This window comes from Erithacus rubecula, assembly GCF_903797595.1.
Source record: "Erithacus rubecula genome assembly, contig: scaffold_135_arrow_ctg1, whole genome shotgun sequence".
In the NCBI taxonomy this organism is placed as follows: Eukaryota; Metazoa; Chordata; class Aves; order Passeriformes; family Muscicapidae; genus Erithacus; species Erithacus rubecula.
Window position 1 is genome coordinate 134,569 of NW_027636159.1, and position 8,728 is coordinate 143,296.

The 8,728-nt window shown below is 52.5% G+C and overlaps 1 long non-coding RNA gene across 1 annotated transcript; it reads right to left on the reverse strand.

The window, feature by feature from the left end:
- Positions 1 to 4,790: 4,790 nt before the first annotated feature.
- LOC306815452 lies at positions 4,791 to 8,508 on the reverse strand. The gene is made up of 3 exons (XR_013777403.1): positions 8,226 to 8,508; positions 5,248 to 5,359; positions 4,791 to 4,827 (listed from the first exon to the last, which is right to left on the reverse strand). It is a non-coding gene; the product is annotated as an uncharacterized lncRNA (long non-coding RNA).
- Positions 8,509 to 8,728: the final 220 nt, after the last annotated feature.

Sequence of the window (8,728 nt, forward strand, 5' to 3'; positions counted from 1 at the left end):
ACCTCCTGAGGAGAGACCCTGGAACAATATCAATCACAGAATGCAGCAATCATGTCTGCTGTAATGAGAAAAGTACTAAAATACACCCTTTAAATGGAAATGTGTATTTCTCAGAATCTTATTGAAATATTTCTCCATAACCATCATAGGAAACCTTCCTAATGAACTGCACCAGACCAGAGGGAAATCAAGGCAGAGCCATGGTTTGTTAGGAAACCTCTCAAGAAATCCAAGTCAGAATCAATCAAACTAAAGTTTCCTAAAGTTTTAATGGGTCCCACTGAGGAACAGGAGTGAGAAAGTGTCCCCAGGACTCAATCGGAGCTGAGAAATTGAGGCAGAGATGACAGGTGGGGACAAAGAGAAGCCACGTCTTGGTGCTCTGGGGCACAGCAGGCTCTGTGCCACCAAGGGCTGTGAGGAGACACCTTGTCCTGAGCCACTGGGGCCTCCTGGCACATCCGCATCAAGGCTGGGCACTGTCACCCCTTGTGCTGCCCTCAGCATCCCCCCACATCCCAGGGGACTCAGGGATCTGCTGGGACCAGTCCCTGGGGAGCCTTGGTCCGGAATGGCCCTGGGGGTTCCTTCATGCTCCCAGGGACTGCAGGTTTTTCCAAGGACTTTGGGTTTTGCTTTTGCCTTGGAGTCTCTGAGAGTTTTGTGCAATCATGGCCTCCAATTATCTGCTTTAATTAGTCTCTTGAGAGACTTTGTCAGTAACAACACTCAGTGGGGTTCATTAATACTTCAGGTACTTCAGTTTTTTAAGGTACTTTCCTTTTTCCTTTCTTCTCTGAGTCTCTGAGAGGTTTTTGGGCAACCATGGCCTCTTATTCTCTCTTTCAAGGAGTCCATGAGGAGCCTGTGTTGGGGATGGACCTCAGTGAATTCCATTAATGCTTTGAGACACTTTGGATTTTTCTTCTGCCTTGGACTCCTGGAAAGGTTTGTGCAATCTCCTCTCAGGCCCTGAGGTTCAAGGGCTCAGTACCAAATGCACCTTGGGGCTCATTTTAAAAAAGCAAACCATGACAAACATGACAAACTGTGACTCTGATTTCCTCTGGTTGAGAACATACACAGCACTTTGTTAGATTGGGTATTTTGGCTGCTTTTGATCTTGACATTTTTACGAACATTTTCATGAATAATCTTTGATAAAACTCTGGAGGTGTTTCTGCAAACAACGATTCTGGCTGACTATCAAGATACAATTTACAGGCATCAGTAGTAGTTTAGTAACACAGTTCTACATTCTTTTTCCTCAATCTCATTTGGGTTAGGAACAATATTTCTGTTGTCCACAGAGCTCACACCTGTTTAAATCAAGAATAATGTCCCCAAGGTCCTTTGCTGTTCAGCTTTCCTGCACTGTCTGTGGCTGACAAGGCTTGGTGGGTCCTTTCCCCTCCAGCTGGGGAGGGGCTGGGTCCCAGTCCCTGAGGGCACCGAGGCTCCTGGTTGGAATTACTATCAACGTGCCTCAATGTCACATCAGCCTTCACATGGAGCCCCATGGATCAGGGCATTTTCCAAAGAGATGTTGGGACAAACAGGGAGATTTGGTCTGGCAGGATCTGTGAAACAACATCCCATAACATCCAGTTGTTCTGGCACAGAACACTTGGCTGCAGGGACATATTCCCATCCTTCTCACCCAGGATTCAGGATTCGAACAGTGCTGTCTTTCCCTAGAACTGTTTCTTCAGCTGGCCTGGGAGGGCCATTTGGCCTCTGCACCCACACTCTGGCTCTATTATTAGGACTGGTGCATCCAAACACTTTATCTCCATGAACAGCAGTGATTTAATGTGGTTGTCTTTTTTCACAGTTGTTTTAGAAACTGCAATATCAATAATTGTGCTACTGTTCCACAATTAAATATGGAGTTGAATAATCCAATTGTTCACTATTATTTAAGAGAATTACTTTAATTTCTCCTTGATAATCTGTACCAATCACTCCTCCCAAGACATGAACATTTCAAGGCCAAGCTCGAGTGAGCATTTATCAAACCAAAGCATCCTGAAGGAATCTGAATAACTGTTCTGGTATTGATCATTCTCATTTGCTTGTGATTAATCCTAACTAATTCCAGTGCATAAAGGTCCAGCCCTGCAGCCTCTGGGGTGGCCCTGTCAGGGGCCATCACACCCAGAGTAATTTCCCAGGCAGTCCAAGTGTCACTGTCCATGGTTGTATTTGCACATTGGGTTCAGCCATGCACATCCAGGGGATTTTCATTTCCCACTGGGCCCATTGTTAAGGGTATGGAGCACATCTGTGAGATGGGATTTTCATTGCAATTAATTTCCATCTCCTATTTTTTTTCAACTGCTCTTTTAACAACCCTTTCATCTGTCAATCAGTGCTGCTGCTTCTGGGTGGTCTGGTGTATGAAAAACTTATCCATCTTACTCACTTTATTTTTCACAGGAACAGGAACACTTTATTTTTCACATTTCACATCCTAGTGTCAGCAAACCCTATTAAAACAGCCAATATCATCCCTCCCTCTTTCATTTGTTCTATACAATCTCATAGAGTTCATCAGTGATGTTTGGGTCCTGGCCAGTCATTTTGTGTAGAGTACTAAGTGTTACATCCCTGAGCAGCCAAAGTAACAAGTTAGATTTGGAGCATTGTTTTGCAATGTCATTATATATATGTGAAAGTATATATATAAAATTTTTATTTTACATATATATATATATATATATATATATATATAAAATATGTATTATATATGTATATAATTATTGAATATAATATTATTCTATCCTTTGCACAAACAAATCCAAGTTCAAGATTAAAAGCCTTTTCTGTCACTCCATGTGGGAGCATTTTGGCAGCAATCATTCTCTCTGTTGGTGCTGTTTTTGAGATCCCATTAATAAAATTCATCCTCATCTTCCCAAACACACAAGTTCTTTTCATTTTTCCCTATTTACATGCATGCAGTGGTTCAGCTTATTTCAGCAGATTTCCCCACTGTTCTCATGATGCTCTGACCAGCAAACTCTAGGAAGTTTTTCCTTCTACCTGGAAATTTCAGACAGGACTGATTTCTTACATTTACATTTAAAAAGCAACGTTTTCTGGTGATCTAGTCAGACCACACCAGTTTTGTTTTACCAATAGGCAGGGTCAGCAGCAGAGACACAGACACGAAGTTCAGTAATCAGTGTCATTTACTCTACATCATTCTGATTCATTCTCCTCTTGGGTCACTCCCAAAGCCTGGCCAGGGCTCAAGGAGGAACCAAGGGAGCTGACTTTGATCACACACCCCCAGACAAGGTCAGCTGTTGGATTTCATGGCCTTGTCCAGTTTCTAAATACAGAAAGGTCAATATATGCTTTACTAATGTGTGAATACATCTATGACAGTACTAATGACCATGCATATTTTGTTAATGAGTAGATACAAAGATAACCTTGTGTTGGAAGGTTCATCCAGAGGTCACCTTTGGCTCAGGGCCTGTTGTCCAGGCCTTGGCATTTCAGGGATGTGCTCTACTGCTGGACTTGACAGTGCTAGATGAACAGCTGGACTCAATGTGCTCAGACGTCTTTATCAACAGAAAGGATTCTAAAATTCCAGGATTCCATCTGCTGGGCTAAGTTAGGTCCCTGTTGGCAGCACTACTTAGGTCAAAAATCTCCCTCTTGCTCAGCTCTTGTGGCCTAAGGCTTCAGCTCCTTTAGCTCCTGGTGCTCAACTGCTCATGCTGGACGAGACGACTTGCAGAGAAGAATACAGTTCATCCAATTACTTCTGGGACACTGAGAGGGGAGGGTGTGAAAACAGGAGCATTGTTTGGCATCACATCTGTACTCTTCATGCCTTTCAACACTTTGAACCAGCCAAGAGCTTTCTCCAAGGGTGCAGTGAAGCAGCTGTTCCTGCTCCCAGCTCTGGCTCTTGCCAGTCTCTGACCTTGACTGGTTTTGTCCCTCTTGCTGTGCCCTCTGTTCCCCCTGTGCTCGGTGGCTGCTGCCCAGGGCTGTGGAACTGGCACAGATCAAGGGCTCCAGCCCCTCCTTTCTCTGCCCTTGGAGCTGCCTAGGCACAGCAGCCTTTTCCATCTGGAAGCTCCACATGGACAGGGAGTCCCCACCTCTGTTCCCTGCACAACCTCCAGGAGCCCAGAGCTGCCATCTTGAGTGCCTGCTGGCACTGGGGCTCCCAGATGCCCCAGGCTGCTGTGACACCACTGCACACGAGAGGGAAGAGTGGCAGGGGCTGTGCTGAAAGTCAGCTCCATGTGCTGCTGCTGCTGCTGCTGCTGCTGCTGCTGCTGCGGGGGTCATTTGTCCAGCCCTGCCCCAGAATCAGGGATGAGATCCAGGCACTGCTGCTTCCTTGGGATCAGCCACAGTTTGGATGTTGCTGTCAGTGCCAGCAGAAGCGGTGGCTGCAGCAGTGGGTGCTGACACTGCCCCAAGCCCCAGGGCCAGAGGGGTCCCTGGGCTGGGGGCTGGAATGGAGCTGCCCCTTGTTCTCCCTCTACCCCACACAGAGCTGGGCTGGCACAAGTGGGGCAGCACAGCAAACAGGGAGCCTGTGAGTCTCTTCCAGCCCTGTCTGCTCAGAGTTTGACCCTTGGAGCTGGAGGTGGACAAAGGCAGCTGCTCCTGATCCCTCTGTTGTCCCCGTGTTCAGCAGTGCTGCTCCATCAGTATGTGCCCAGCAATGGGGAAAAGCCTCAGCCCTGCAGGGCCAGGAGCTGCCGGGCTCTGCCTGCGCAGCTCAGCCAGTGGGAAGGAGCTGCTCCACATGGGAACCAGGAGCCAAGGACACTCTTTTTTATGGCATGTTTTCTGGTTTAAAGAAAAGAAAAGAAAAATTAAAAGGAAAAGCCACAAAAAAGATGTGAAAGATAAAATGAAGGTGTTACTGAAAAATAGTTCATACTTTTGGATAAAGGGGTAACTGACTTTTTTAAAACAAGAACTAAGTTACTTACTTTGTAAATGTGCTGATGGCATGGGTCCGTCTTACTGACCTCAGCAGAATTTTTAAAACAATTTTGGGGCTTATTTCCAATATTGTTATTTTAAATTGTGGTTGAAGCAAGAGGAAAATGCTTTGTGCCCTGCCAGCTTCAAGCAGGACAGGGAATCTGAACTCTGTCAACCCCCAAATCCTTTAGAAGATGCCCTTTCTTCTCACCCTTCAAATGAGATGCACATTTCCTTTAAATTGTCAGTGATTTCTTAAAGATAGAAAGTCCCACATACAGCTTTTGTTCTGTTTTGGAAGTGCAAAAAAACAATTCTCCATCCATCCGCTCCAGGCTGCACTACCTTAGGAACACAGCCCCTTGCCAGGTTTTGCCCACTCGTGGCACTTCTAGAGGAAGAAGAAAGTGCAACTGCATAATTCCAGCCAAGAAGGAATGAAGAGTGGGACAGGAGAGTCTCCCTCAGCTGCAAAAGCAGAAAGCTCAGGCAATGCGCTCGGAACGGGCTCGTCTGGTGCAAAGCTGTCAGAGCCCTGTGAGGGCAGAGCCCTGTGCCCAGGGCTGAGCCCAGCAGAGCCCTGGCACAGCCCAGAGCTGCCTCAGCATCCGCAGAGCCCAGCTGCAAGGAGAGAAACCAGAACCCGCCCATCAGCCGAAGGCTCCTGTCCCCCTTGTCCCGACCCCAGCCATGCTGGCTGTGCCCAGAGCTGGACACAAACCTCCCAGTCACTGCTGCCCCTGGGAGCAGAGGAGGAGGGCAGCACGTGTGCCCAGCCTGCAGCCAGCCATGGCACATCCAGCCCCTCAGCAGCTGCCCAGAGCCAAGAAGCAGCTTGGCAGCCACTGAAGAGTTCCTTGCATCCACCCCAGCAAAGGGGGGAACCTTTGGTGCCCAGCCAGGCCGTGCCATGCCCAGATCTAGGAGCATCCCCCTGCCTGGGGACTCACCTGCAAATTGGGCCTGGAATGTCTTTGAAGAAGATGCCAGAATCAAAGTCGATCATCTCCAGCTGCCAGTGGCCAGGGCCAGGCAGAGGTTGTCATCCTTGAGGTTGTCCTTGCAGCAGCCCCACCTGGTACAGCTTCTCCAGGGGCTGCTTCTCCTTCCCTGGGGGCCAGACCAAGCTGTCTGTGCTCTGCCCAGGGACTCAGCCATCACTGAACCAGGACAGGTAAAATCAGCTTGGATAGTGGCTGCCAGTGCTTGCAAGACCAGCTCAGCTCCAGAACAGATGCTCCCATCTGACGACACCTGCTCCATGGTACAAAATATCTGGGTTTCTTTGCTTCTTGTGACCAAGAGATGTGTGTAGCTGTTTGATCAAAGGCTCCTGGATTAAATGGTGCCTGTGAATCTCTCCCATCTTCTAGGGCAGATGAACATCCTGCAGCCAAGGGTCATAGAACAGATCTTCCACAGATGGCCTGTCCAAGGAGCGCATGGATAAACACCAGCTGAATAACATCTCGGCACTCTGGGGAGAGAAACCAGCAACCACCAGTCACCTGGAGAAGGACCATGTTTGCTTTGCCCCACTGATCCCATGCCCAGGCTCTGCTGGATGTGCTCAGAACTGGGCCTAAACTTTCCAGACAACTCCCTGTTTTGGAGGAGAGCAGGACATGAGCCACCTCCTCAGCAGCTGGCAGAGCAGGATGCTCACGAGCCCAGTGCTCTCTCCCAGCACTGGTATTCCCTGTGCCCAGAGATGAGGATCCACCTTGAGAGAGCCCTTGTGGGAACTTGAGCTGGCCCCGGATGATGCCCCGGCCCCTCCTGAACGGGTGCTTCCCGCAGACCATCTGGTACAGCACGATGCCCAGGGACCAGATCGTTGCTGCCTCGCCGTGGTAGCATTTGCAGTAGGTCCATTCCAGGGGGCTGTAGGATGGTGTTCCTATGGAATACAGATGGAGTTCATCAGGGGGATGCTGCTGCTCCCAGAGCCTGGCCCCAGCATCCCTGGGCATGGGGGGGGCTGCAGCAGTGGCACAGGGGGTGACCTGCTGCCTCCTTGCGAGCACCTGGGTCTTGTGTACAAATCTGGGGCTGGAAAAGAAGCCACTGGTATTGGGAGAGGGCAGTAGAAGCCCTGGGAAGGCCCAGCTAGGACACACAGAAGAAAAACCCACCCAGTGGTGGGAAAACCCCACTCTCCTCCCTGCTTGCATTGCCCCCAGAAAACATTAATAATCTAAGGCAAACAAGGGCAGCAAAGCAGTCCAAGCCCTTCCTCGCGTGCACACCAAACTGAGCAGTGCCCAGGTCTGACCCCCCTTTCTGCCACCCCCATGGGGTTTGTGTCGGGCTGGCTGCCCCAGCTCCAGCCACGGCTGAGTGGCTGGTGAATGAGGTTGGCAGAGCTGGCAGCTGGCCCCCCTCTGACCCCCACCCAAAAGCAACTTGGCTGCAGAAGCAATGCCATGGCCTGCAGCAAAGGGGGAAATCCCTGGTGCCACAGCCAGGCTGGGCCATGAGATGCCCAGGAGCATCCCCCAGGCTCGGCTCACCTGCAAACTGGGTGTAGACTGTGTCCTGGAGGAAGGTGCCACAGCCAAAGTCAATCAGTTTTAGCTGCCCGCTGTCCAGGTCGCTGATTATGTTGGCTGGTGATGTCCCTGTGCAGGACCCCGCAGCTGCTGCAGTGACGCACGGCCTCCAGCACCTGGCGGAACAGCCCTCGTGCCTCCTCCTACGGCAGGAACCTCCGAGCCGCGATGAAATCACAGAGGTCCTGACATTGCTCTGGACGCTCCATCACCAGCAAGAAGCAGCTGGACAGCTCAAACCACTCCAGCAGCTGAATGACTCCAGGGAACCCAGTGGACACCTTGTCCAGCAGCACAATCTCCAGGGGCGCATGGGCGCCGTCGGGCTGTGCGAGGAGCACGATGCCGTCAGCGGGGCTGAGGCCGTGCCAGGGCTCTGGGGCTCCTCAGCCAGCCCGGGATGCTCTGCACCCCCCGCTCACCCCACGCCCGCTCTCCCTGCAGGGCTCCCGGCGGCTCCCACCCTGCCGAGCCCCGGCTCCTCGCCGCCCGGCACGCCCCGGCTTCTGCCGCTGGCCCCACTCACTCACCAGATCGCCCCAGTGCTGAATGCGATTCCGGGGCAGGCGCTTGATGGCAACCTGTGAGCCAAGGGGAAGCAGCGGGCTGAGCTCACTGCCCAGCATGCCACGCTCCAGCCTCCCCTTCCTCGTCTTCTTCTTCCTCCTCCCTCTTCCTCCCTCCCTCTCCGCCCCTGCCACTCACCGGGGCGCCGTCCGCGAGCCGGGTGCCCGAGAAGACGCTGCCAAAGCCGCCTCTGCCCAGCAGCGAACCCATCCGGTACCGCTCCTGCAACGCCTCCAGCACCTTCCCTGCGGGCGACACGCGGCTGTCAGCGCTCGGCCCGGGGCCAGACACGGCCCCCAAGCGCCCCCCGAGCGTCCTGGGCTGGGCATCCCCACCCGCCCCGGGCCCCGGCGGAGCTCGGGCTGAAGGAGCCGCAGCGGGGGCGGCAGGAGCGGCCGCGCCGTGTGTGCCCTCCACGGGCCCCGGGTGGAGCCGGGGCCGGGGCTGGGACTGGGGCCGGGACAAGCGGAGCCAAAGAGAAGTGATGCCTCCCCAGCCCCAGGCACTGATGCCCAGCCAACAGCGCCACAGCCAGGACAGCGAGAGCCGGGCGGAGGCGAGACTGCGGGGGGATGGGCGGAGCCGGGGCCGGCGACGGGGCAGGGGCAGCCCCGCCCGGGGCCGGGGGCAGGCTCGGAACA